The sequence below is a fragment of the Bison bison genome, unplaced genomic scaffold (assembly GCF_000754665.1).
Source record: "Bison bison bison isolate TAMUID 2011002044 unplaced genomic scaffold, Bison_UMD1.0 scf7180017864297, whole genome shotgun sequence".
NCBI lineage: Eukaryota > Metazoa > Chordata > Mammalia > Artiodactyla > Bovidae > Bison > Bison bison.
The window spans coordinates 2751390-2763057 of NW_011494869.1; the positions used below are offsets into that span (position 1 = coordinate 2751390).

Genomic DNA, 11668 nt, shown 5'->3' on the forward strand with positions numbered 1-11668 from the left:
AAAAGAGTGTTAGGAAGTGGTAAATAGATAAAATAAGAGCAGTAGAATATTGATAAACATTGAAACTGAGGGGTGGGTACATGAAAGCTCATTTTATTATTTGCTTTACTTTTGTACGTTTAAATTTTCTATAATAAAGCTTTCTTCATTTTATTTGTAAAGCAGAGGACTTGAATTCCAAAGAGTAGAAGCTGAGCAATACACAAAGTGGTTTAAGCAAATAAATTCACAAGGAAAACCAGAGTTAAATTACGACTGAAATATAAAATCTTTTAAAAGAGAACTTCATGGGGCAGAAAAGCTTCGCAAGATGAAAAGAACAAAACAATTTCTCTTTGTTTCCTTCATATTGAAGGAACAAAGAGTAAAAAAATTAATGTATATGGTTCTTTAGGGTTTTTTTTTTTACTTCTCCAGAATTATGTACACAAATAGATGCAATTTTTATACTATTTTCAACATAAGAGAAAATTGCTTTCATTCTAGAAAAACTGAACAGATCTAATCTAAATCACTATACATTAACACTTCAAATAGACCAGCTCTTAAAAACGTTCTTTGAAGTCTCTACTGTGGTATTGTCAAGAGGTAGATAAAAGACTATAGCCCTATTTTCTCATGAATTCATCATAAAAATACATCAAATTTCAGCAATATCAGCAATCAGCAAATATCAGCAATATGATTGCAAATATGCCCCCCTTGCCTTAAAAACAATGTTAACATTGGACTTCCCTGGAAGTTTAGCAATTAAGATTCTAAGCTTACCCTGCAGGTTCAATCCCTGGCCCAGGAACTAAGATTCCCATGTGCCTTGTGGTGGGGTCAAAAACAAAAACATAACTTCGGACAGACCATTTTACTATTCAAGAGCCCATTTAGAAATATATTCTAAAAAAAAAAAAAAAGAAATATATTCTAGCACTATTTGTAGTCCATTCCAGATTCAGTTTCCCTAACCATATTGACCTTTCAGGAGGAAGGGATGAGAAATAAGGGGCAGGAGATGACACAGGTGAGGGCCGTGGTGCTAATCTGGCGATGCCCCAAGTAGATCACCAGTCCTGTGACAGTTCCATGGCTTTTGTCAAGAGTACCTCTCTTGACATCCTTAGAAAGTCCAATATTGACTAGGTCTGCTGGGGCTTCAGCCTGAAGCAAGAATCACATTGGCATCTCGATTTATGACACATTTATTTATCGCCTACCACTTTTATATGCCAAGTACCCTTAGAAGCCCTGAGGGGGTTGTAGGGGGAGAAGCAGCAAGCCAAGGAGACATGATTCTTGCCTTCATGAAGCTTAGAGTCTAGGGCAAGCCAATGACAGTTCAAGCAAACTTCAGACTTTCTGGCCTACATACTTCTTTCTCTCTGTTTCAATGACTATGTTTTGAGTACCTGTGAGGTCAGACATTGTGGTGCAATGTCTGTATTTAAGAACCAGATATCAATATGCATAGATATATCACTGGAAGAACTGATGCTGAAGTTGAAGCTCCAATACTTTGGCCACTTGATGTGAAGAGTCGACTTACTGGAAAAGACCCTGATGCTGGGAAAGACTGAGGGCAAGAGAAGTGGGCAACTTAGGATGAAATGGTTGGATGGCATCACTTACTCAATGGACATGAGTTTGAGCAAACTCAGGGAGATAGTGAAGGACAGGGAAGCCTGGTGTGCTAAAGTTCATGGGGTCATAAAGAGTCGGACACAACTTAGCGACTAAACAACAACGTCTACAAGAAAGTTTCTTATATTTTAGCCTCATATTTATTTTATTTTGGTAAACTCTGGATTTATTCATTTATTTGACAAAAATCTGTTGACCACACAATATAAACCAGGCACAGAGCTGGGGATGCCACAGCGAACAAAACAGAGAAAAGTCCCTGTTCTCATGGAGCTGATATTGCAGGGTGAGAGACAGACGAGATCACTAAGTGAAGGATACAGTGTATTAGATCTCAGAGATTAGAGCAATAGAGAAGAAATATAAAGTGGTGAAGAGGGAAGAGAAGGTAGCTTCGGAGGGCTTCCCAGAGAAGAGAACATTCGAGTACAGACCAGAAGGAAGTGAGGGAGGGACCAGGCAGAGAGCCGGAAAACACAGAGTCCCCAAGTACAAAGGTTCTGAGGAGGGAGCAGGTGTGTGTTTGAAGAAGCACAGGGAGGCCAGTGTAGCTGAGGCAGAGTAAACAAGCACAGAGCTGAGGGAACGAGGCCAGAGAAAAGAGGTGAGAGTGGACGTGGCCGGCCTCCTGGCTCATAGGAAAGCTGGTGCCTATTATCCTAAGTGAGATTAAAAAGTCACTGGAGGTTTTTAAAAAGCAGAGGTACTAGCCAGATCTCCCAACATTGGTTCATGGGGAAAAGGAGTAGAAGCAGAAAACACTGAACATCAGTTCATGGGGAAAAAGGGGTAGAAGCAGAAAAACGAGTTAAGGGGGTATTGCAATCATCCTACTACTACTAAGTCGCTTCAGTCGTATCCCACTCTGTACAACTCGACAGACGGCAGCCCACCAGGCTCCGCCGTCCCTGGGATTCTCCAGGCAAGAACACTGGAGTGGGTTGCCATTTCCTTCTCCAATGCATGAAAGTGAAAAGTGAAAGTGAAGTCGCTCAGTTGTGTCTGACTCTTCTCAACCCCATGGACTGCAGCCTACCAAGCTTCTCTGTCCATGGGATTTTCCAGGCAAGAGTACCAGGCCAGAGATTATTCCATGTTAGCTCAGGGCACTGTCAGGTTGAGAGAAAGGGAAGAGTCAAGAAAGATATGTCACTAGCATAGCATCACCATTAACTGTAGAATGAGTAGGTTCTTGGAAGAGCACTTTGGGACACGTTAGTTTGAGATGCCTCTGAAATATCCAAGGAGATATCAGGAAGGCAGGCAAATACATCAGCTTGCTGTTCATATCAGCCTAGAGACCTTAGCTAGTGATAAACATGTTGAAGTCCTCACCACAAAGGCGAGTAAAAGCCACAATGTTGGGGACTTTCCTCGAGGTCAAATGGCTAAGACATCACACTCCCAATGCAGGGGGCCTGGGTTCGACCCCTGGTCAGGGAACGAGTTACCACACATCGCATGTGCAACTAAGACCCAGCACAGCCAAATAGATAAATAATTTTTAAAAATTAAAAAAAAAACCCACAATGTTGGATGAGATCACCTAGAGAATAGGGAGGAAGATACTGAGCTGTTAGGCACAACTCTGGTGGCATTTCATATGGCTTTTTCTTCTTCTTAGTCTCTTTCTGTATTGTCTAAATTTTTTTTACATGTCATTTTTCAACAAACCACATAACTCTTTGGAAGAGAAAAAAAAAGAGTAAAAGAGCCCTTTTCAGGAAACCATCGGAAGCAAAGCATCAGAAAAGACAAGTGTGCCCTTTAACCACAGTCCAACATGGTCCATGCTGTCAGTTTGAAGGCCTTAAGGAGAAATTTATCCTGCCCTTAAAAAATTCATGACCACCTTTTGGAAGCTTAATCCATTCTCTGTGATAATGATGTGAGGATGAAAAGCAAAATTTGATTATGTTTGCTCTGTGCCAGGCCCTGCATATAAATTCCTTATACATATTATCTCATTTAATCATCTCAACATGCTTTTGAGATCTGTTAATAACTCTTAAATGTTTTTACCCCCCTTCTTACAGTCCAGACAACTGAGTCTTTGTGAGGGTAAGTCACTTGCCTGAAGTCTCACAGTTAATAAATGCTGGATCTAAATAAGGGTCCTTTTACTACTGAACTCAAACTCTGAACCAAGGCTCAATGATGGTACCTTGTGCCTTTGGATTTTGTAGACTTTATTCCAAGAGCTCTTTATTTAATTGCAAAATAGGACTTCCCTGGTGGTCCAGTGGCTGAGAACTTGCCTGCCAGCTCATGGGATGTGGTTCAATCCATAGTCTGGGAAGATTTCACATGCCATGGGGCAGCCGGACCTGTGATCTGCAACTACTGAACCCACGTGCCCCAAATACAGAAACTGACCCTAGAGCCTGTGCTAAGTCGCTTCAGTCGTGTCCGACTCTGTGCGACCCCATAGACGGCAGCCCACCAGGCTCCCCCGTCCCTGGGATTCTCCAGGCAAGAGTACTGGAGTGGGTTGCCATTTCCTTCTCCAATGCATGAAAGTGAAAAGTGAAAGTGAAGTCGCTCAGTTGTGTCTGACTCTTCTCAACCCCATGGACTGCAGCCTACCAAGCCTCCTCTGTCCACGGGATTTTCCAGGCAAGAGTACTGGAGTGGGGTGCCATTGCCTTCTCCCCAAACAATAGAAGCCGCCATAAATGAAACGCCCATGCACCACAACTAGAGATAGCCTGTGAGCAGCAACCAAAATCCAGTACAACCAAAAATAAATACATATTTTTAAAAATATATAAAAATAATAGATTTTTTTTGAATGTAAAATAATGCTCAGATAAAGATCTCAGATAAAGAGATCTTAAGCACTAAATATGCTTCTGGGCATAACACTTTAGATATCTTCATCTTTGTTTTCTCCTCTATTGCTAACAACTTATTAAATAGAAGGGTCATCTGACCGTAGAAGTCCATCTCTGCTAGAAAAAGTATGTGGGTGGAGAAAAGGTGCAGAGGTCACCCGTTTACAATCCTGCCAGAACAACTCTGGAAGCCACATTCTTAAGTTTAAAAAAAATCTAGTGCACAATAAAAATCTTAGCTTTAAGTCAGTTCTCTCTTCTTGAAAGTACTCACCATAAAAGTTGCTTTGTATTTAAATGGCACATTATAGTGGTAAAGAACCTACCTGTCAATGAGGGTTTGATCCCTGTGGGGAAGATCCCCTGGAGAAGGGAATGGCTACCCACTCCAGTATTCTTGCCTGGGAAATTCCATGGAGGAGCCTGGTGGGCTATAGTTCATGGGGCCGCAAAGAGTCAGACTGAGCGTGCACACACATAGTTCTTAGCCATTTCTATAGGTACTGCTCCACTAGAACCTGAGTTTGAGTGTTCACATTCAATTTGCACATCAGCTGCAAAATAAAGAGCAGAACAAATCTGGTCACACACATACCTACAAAGAAAGAAACAAAAAGATTTTAAGTAGTATTTCAGTTTTGAATCATAGTTCTTCATTTTTCTTGTCTCTGTTATGTAAAATGCATAATTTGTAAAAGATGTATAGTTTAGCAACAGCAAGGAGATTCTGTGCTTGTATCATAAGGCAGCCTTATCTGAGGGACACAAGAAAAAATATTTTTATTTTCTAATTAGTATTATCTAATTTTATGATAAGTATTTTGAATTATATCAGAGGTAATAGTCAACATATTCAACAAGGCACAGTCCAATCAGAATGGACACGCTGAATGATGAGAGTGTCCACCAGCCTGAAAACAACTTCTGAGGCCACCTCCCTGTGTCCCAGCTGAGTATCAGTCCTCAGTTAAGTATGTGGTCATGATTAAGATGTTCAAAAGTTGAAACTTCTAAATTGGATTAGATTCTTTCATATTACTAAGCCAGTTATATTTAGGAAAATGTATGCTTGGGCTTCCCTGGTGGCTCAGCTGGTAAAGAATCTGCCTTCAATGCAGAAGACCCAATTCAACTCCTGGTTGGGAAGATCCCATGGAGAGGGAATGGCAAGCCACTCCAGTATTCTTGCCTGGAGAATTCTGTGTACAGAGAAGCCTGGCAGGCTACAGTCCATGGGGTCGCAAAGAGTTAGACACAACTTAGCAACTGAGCATGCACGCACACAAACCTTTATGTATCTATCAGTATAAATAAGTATATATACAGACACAGAGATGCATACAGATAAACATATAGACTGAAAGAAATATACCAAAATTCTTATCTCCAGATTCTTTTTGTCTGTATTTCCTAACTTTTCTACACATTTATACTACATTTTTACAGCTCAGGGTGGGGAAAGACAACTAGTTGGTTTTAAAAATGGTTCTGTGGCTGACATATTCTTGTCAAGCAGGACTAGTTCTCTACTAAGTGGAGACAGTGCTTTTTGACACAGTCCCAAATACCCAGGTGGCTCATTGGTAAAGAATCAGCCTGCCAATGCAGGAGATGTGGGTTCAATCCCTGGGTCAGGAAGATTGCCCTGGAGGAGGAAATGGCAACCCACTCCAGTATTCTTGCCTGGAGAATTCCATGGATAGAGGATCCTGGTGGGCTACAGTCCATAGGGTCACAAAGAACCAGATACAACTGAGCATGCACACAAGTTAGAGCCCAGTGCCACCCTCACTAGGTGGCAGAAATGCCTTGCAATTTTGTTGAGCCTGACAAATGATGCAAGTTCAATAGGTCTCACTCTGTGCTCTGGATCAAGCTAAAGTTAAGCCAGCAGCAGGTCCCCAGAACAGTTCCAAGATCTCCACGGCCTCCGGGGGTAGTCTTATCAGGTAATGTGCTCTGATCCAAGCTTGTTCCTCTTTCCCAGAGGCCAGATAGTAAATCACCTCCTTCCTATTTTCTGGGCCTGCTCTGCTGCAGCACAAAGCATGCATTTAGGAAAATGAACTGACAAAGAGGAGTTTTTTAATAAATAGGGCCATATATGACATAGTGTGAAATAATGTTTTTATTTAAAACAAAAAACTGAAAAAAATCAATATGTATCCCTGATTGTCAGAATTAAAGGACACATGGACATACAGTTGATAAAGTTCACAAGTTCTGTGTACACCATCAGTGTCATTCTCTTTGTTCACAATAATAATAATGAGTATCACTGGATTTCTCTATACGTCATTTGTTTTGAATACTTTCCATAGGTTCCTTATATAAGTAATGCCCAAACACCCTCTGCAAGATTTGGTTAAAGAATGCCTAAAAATCAGTTTGAAAGTTTGGGTAATATCTGCCTCTCCGCTACCATAATCTAATAGACCATAGTAATTCAATAATAAACAGTCCTATTTATGCAGCACTGAGAAAACTGCGTTTACATGCATTACTTATTTCACCTGAACCCTTCTCATAATCAGAGATCCTCCGTTTCTCAGTTTACTGAGGGGGTCATGGCACATGTGACCCACTGGAATAAGGAAAGAGCAAAAGGCAACATAAATTACAGAAAGAAGACAATATAAATCAGCTACTACTCATATTCATGGGTATAACATGACTTAAGCTGTCACCTGATAGAAGAAAAAGCATCTTCTGTGTGTGTTTGAAAAAAGCTAAGGAAGCTCTTTCAGAAAAATTTGCCCAGGAGCTCAAACTTAATAGCTATTACACATCTAAAAAAGGCTTGGCTAGATGAAGCACTGTGCTTTGGTGGAGAGAAGTCCAGTCATTTGGACATAACATTACATCTTAAACCTTCGGAGATGTTTTTCTTTCTTTTGGCCATACTTGGAATCTTAGTTCCCTGACCAAGGATTGAACCTGAGCCCCCTGTAGTGGAAGTGCAGAGTCCTAACCATTGGACCACCAGGGAATTCCCTGGAAAACGCTTTATTTTTTTTTTTTAAACCAATGTTATTTATTTATTTTTGGCTGTGCTGGGTCTTTGTTGCTGCATGGGCTTTTCTCCAGTTGCAGCAATTGAGGGCTACTCTCTAGCTGTGGTACATCGGCTTCTCATTGCAGTGACTTCTCTTGTTGTTGAGCATGGGTTCTAGGGGCTCACAGGCTTCAGTCGTTGCAGCACATGGGCTTAGTGATTGTGGCTCCTGGGCTCTAGAGTACAGGCTCAATAGTTTGGTGCATAGTCACATGGCATTGTTCCAGCTCATGGACTGAACTTGTGGCAGGTAAATTCTTTACCACTGAGCCACTGGCAGGTGGATTCTTTACCAATGAACCACTAGGGAAGCCTGAAACTTCTTTTTAAATAAAGTTTTTATTTTGACATAATTGTAGGTTAACATGTGGTTTGTAAGAAGTAATACAGAACAACCGAGGACCCACTTTATCCAGTTTTCACCGGTGGTTTAATATCTTACAAAACCATGATTGGTATTGAGACAACCAAGATACAGGAGAGTGTTTGAAAATTTTTAAACAATTTGATCACTGTAATAATCAGTCCCACAATTCAGGAACATGCCTTTAAATTTCAGAGTTGCTAAGTAAGGTCTTATGAGATATGCCATGGGACTGGGAGGTGGCAGCATGAAGTGCACAGGAATCTGAGGGGCAGCTTGCTATGCTCCCTCACTCTAAAAAAATTTTTTTCCAGGAATTCTAGGCGACTGACAACCAGCTGCAAGTTGTCTGCAAAAGGCATAAGCTTTGAAGGCAAAGCTGAATGTGATTTCACCACAAGGCACAGCAGCTCGCAAATCACCTTGCTGAGAAGTTTCCCAGCCAAAGAGAGAGTTATCAGAGGCTCTAATTTTTCCACATCTACTTTATTTATTCAGGAGCCTGGCGGGCTACAGTACACGGGGTTGCAAAGAGTCAGCCACGACTGAGCACGCACACATTTATTTATTTAACAAATCCCGTGTAAGGAACTCCTGGCTGCTTCGTACTGGCCTGAAAGCATTTGCTTCTCTATGGACCAGTTCCCCAGATACGACGCTTGTGATTCAAATAAGGGCTAGATCTTCAGTTTATTGTAATCGTCAGTGTTTTTACTGCAACTTTTGAGAGTTCTGCCGGAAGTTTCTGACAAATAGTGAAAGTCTCTGGCAAGTGTCTGAGGAAGTAGACAACAGAGGGATATTCTCCTCCCCAGAGGACATAATAGTCACTTTGGAGAAGTTATAAGACCTTCTTCTAAATGTTAATGAATTAGAAAGGGCAATCCCCACTGGAACCTGGAGAGGTTGCATAACATTAAAGGCATGTGGAAATGAGAACACAGGGAAGTAGATAAAACAGAAGCCTGAAAACTGCACATTCCTACATTTGGAAACCATTAGAAAACTTTCCCAAATAATCTAATATCAGGAACCAACATGTTTCTAGGGAAAGTCAAACCTGCTAAGGATTCTATAATTTCAATATATGCTTAAGATTAGTTGTCATTTCTGCCATAGGATCTAAGGATAGAAGTTCCTTTCTTAAAACGACACCCTGGTACACTAAAGCATATAAGCAGGAAGATAAGACAGTATGAAAAAAAGCCACCTACTCCTCTTGTTGTGACAAACATGGTTTCCCAAGTTTTTATCCCAAAGTTATCTCTGATTGATTCCTTAGCATCACAAACAGTTGGGATAGTTGTCTGAGCTTACCCTGCCTGTGGGCCTTCCCTGGTGGCTCAATGGTAAAGGATCCACCTGCCAATGCAGGAGATGAGAGTTCAATTTCTGGGTCGGGAAGATCTGCTAGAAAAGGAAATGGCTACCCACTCCAGTATCCTACCTGGGAAATCTCATGGACAGAGGCGCCTGGCGAGCTACAGTCTATAGCATCACAAAAGAGCCAGATACGACTTACCAACTAAACAACAACCATCAATATGTACAACCAAAGAAATGAGGCTTGCTTGGAGTAAAGAGTTCTAGAAGAAGATACAGCAGATATGACCTACCTTTTTGGGACTGCAGCATCAAACCAGGAAATCACTAGTGTTTCACCATTCAGAACACCCTTTAACAAAAATAGACACACACCTTTGAACCATGTCATTATGTTAATGACTGGCAGCCAAAAAACATTTTGCTTGCATCAATTTTGCCTGAAAACCAGGTCTCTGATTGCATATCTTGATCTGGGAGAAACTGGCTATCGTTGAATACACTTTGATGGTCCAAAGGTCTTGATCTTGGCAGTTGCAGTGCCAGTTTTGTGAGCGAAGAAATGAACCAGAAACCATTCTGCCAGTTAGCACTAAAACAGGGTCCCTGAGTAACCACAGGACTTCCTTCTTGGCCAAACTGAGAAAATAATTGTTATGTATAATATTAATATTCACAAAGCAAAGTTTTCTGCTGATTTAGATGGCTACGAATCAGTAGTGTCATTATGTTTTACCCATTTGGGTGTAGGGGTGTGTGTGTGTGTGTGCACACATGTGTGTGTGTGTGTAGTATTCAATAATTTTGATAATTCTTTGGACCCACCCAGGTGAGAAAATATCAAATTTGAGGCCTAAGTGTTTCCTAGAAAGAATGTTAAAGATCATATACCTTATTTGTATTTTAACTTGCTCATTTAGTGTTTCTAAGGTAATATTCTCATTTAAAAAATCCAAACAATAACAAAAAGTCTCTTTTGTTCCTCTTGGCCACCACCCAGTTCCACTTTCCTCTCCTGAGATAGCCAATGTTAACTAGTTGATACATATCCTTCCACTCCTCTTCTGTACAGATACATAAATATATGCAACTGTAACATTATGTTGTTTAAAATAAATACATGATCTCACAATGTATATCTTTGCTTATTTTTTCACTTAAAATGTTTCGCGATCTCTCCTATCTATGTTTTACTCCGGCCCTTTCACCCAGTTCGGGAGAAGGCCAAGGCAACCCACTCCAGTACTCTTGCCTGGAAAACCCCATGCATGGAGAAGGCTGGTAGGCTGCAGTCCATGGGGTCGCTAAGAGTCGGACATGACTGAGCGACTTCACTTTCACTTTTCACTTTCATGCATTGGAGAAGGGAATAGCAACCCACTCTAGTGTTCTTGCCTGGAGAATCCCAGGCTGCCGTCTATGGGGTCGCACAGAATCGGACACAACAGAAGCAACTTAGTAGCAGCAGCAGCAGCTTCACCCAGTTCAAGCTCTTCATTTCACATAAAAGGAAATTGAAGCCTAAAGTAGTAAAACAATTTTCCAAAGGCTTAGTAGCAAGAGCCCAGCCAGTAGAACTTTCAAAATCAAACAAAAATCAGTGATTATTTACTAAACAAAGTTTGCAGAAACTAAAAAGGAACAAACTCTACTCAGAATCCAGTCTCTCCAATAGTTTTTTTTTTCCTCTGTTCAGCTTTTGTCTGTATGCAGAACTACTTTTTTACATAGTTGTAATCAAAGTATAAATCAACTGGTGTCCTTTTTTTTTTTTTTTTTCTTTCTATTTTGGCCACGCTGCAGGGCTTTGCAGCATGCGGAATCTTAGTTTCCTGCTCAGTGAAAGCCACGAATCCTAACTATCGAGCCATCAAGGAATTCCCTTTTTTCACTTAAGTTAATCAGATGTTCATATTACTATCAAGTCGACAAGTTAATTGTCAATGATTGGTGACCAAACAGTTCCTCTAGTAGTCAAGCCCTCTTCCCACTAAGCTGCTTCCCACTGTACTTCCCCCATCCTCTCATTCTTCACAGACTTTCAAGTCACTAACTTCACTTTCCTCTAGATCCTGGCTCTGGTCCGTTTCTCGTCCCCCCTCAGAGGCATTTCTCAACTCTTAAAGAGCTTCCCTCTCCATCCTGGGTCTCTAGGGGGGAATCTCAATACTCTCCCGGACCTGGGTCGCCTCAGTGTTCCCGGAGGTTCCCAAGAGAAGGTTTCACAAAGTCAGTTCCCGAGGTCCAGGAAACGCGGGTCACTGATGGCCACGCTTCGGGGTTCTGTTTGGGAACCTCCAGAATTGACTGGTGTAAGCGATTGCAGGGTCCTTGTGGGGTCAGGGTGTGGAGGCCGGGCGCAGTCCTATTCACGTGACCCGGCCCCAGGGAGAGAAGTTCGTTTTCCCACCAGAGGGGGCGCTGCAAGTGACAGGCGGGGAGCCAGCCCCCTCCCCTCCG

The 11668-nt window shown here is 41.6% G+C and overlaps 1 protein-coding gene and 1 non-coding gene across 2 annotated transcripts in view; both read right to left on the bottom strand.

Annotated features, from left to right (window-relative positions):
- AP1G1 (adaptor-related protein complex 1, gamma 1 subunit) overlaps positions 1–9639 on the bottom strand; it is a 103584-nt gene extending 93945 nt beyond the window's left edge. Inside the window, exon 1 of the mRNA XM_010850922.1 lies at positions 9502–9639. The gene's annotated coding sequence lies outside the window, so the exon portion shown is untranslated. The remainder of the gene's footprint in view (positions 1–9501) is intronic.
- On the bottom strand, positions 7383–7455 carry TRNAG-UCC. Its single transcript has one exon. It is a non-coding gene; the product is annotated as a tRNA-Gly (tRNA).
- Positions 9640–11668: the final 2029 nt, after the last annotated feature.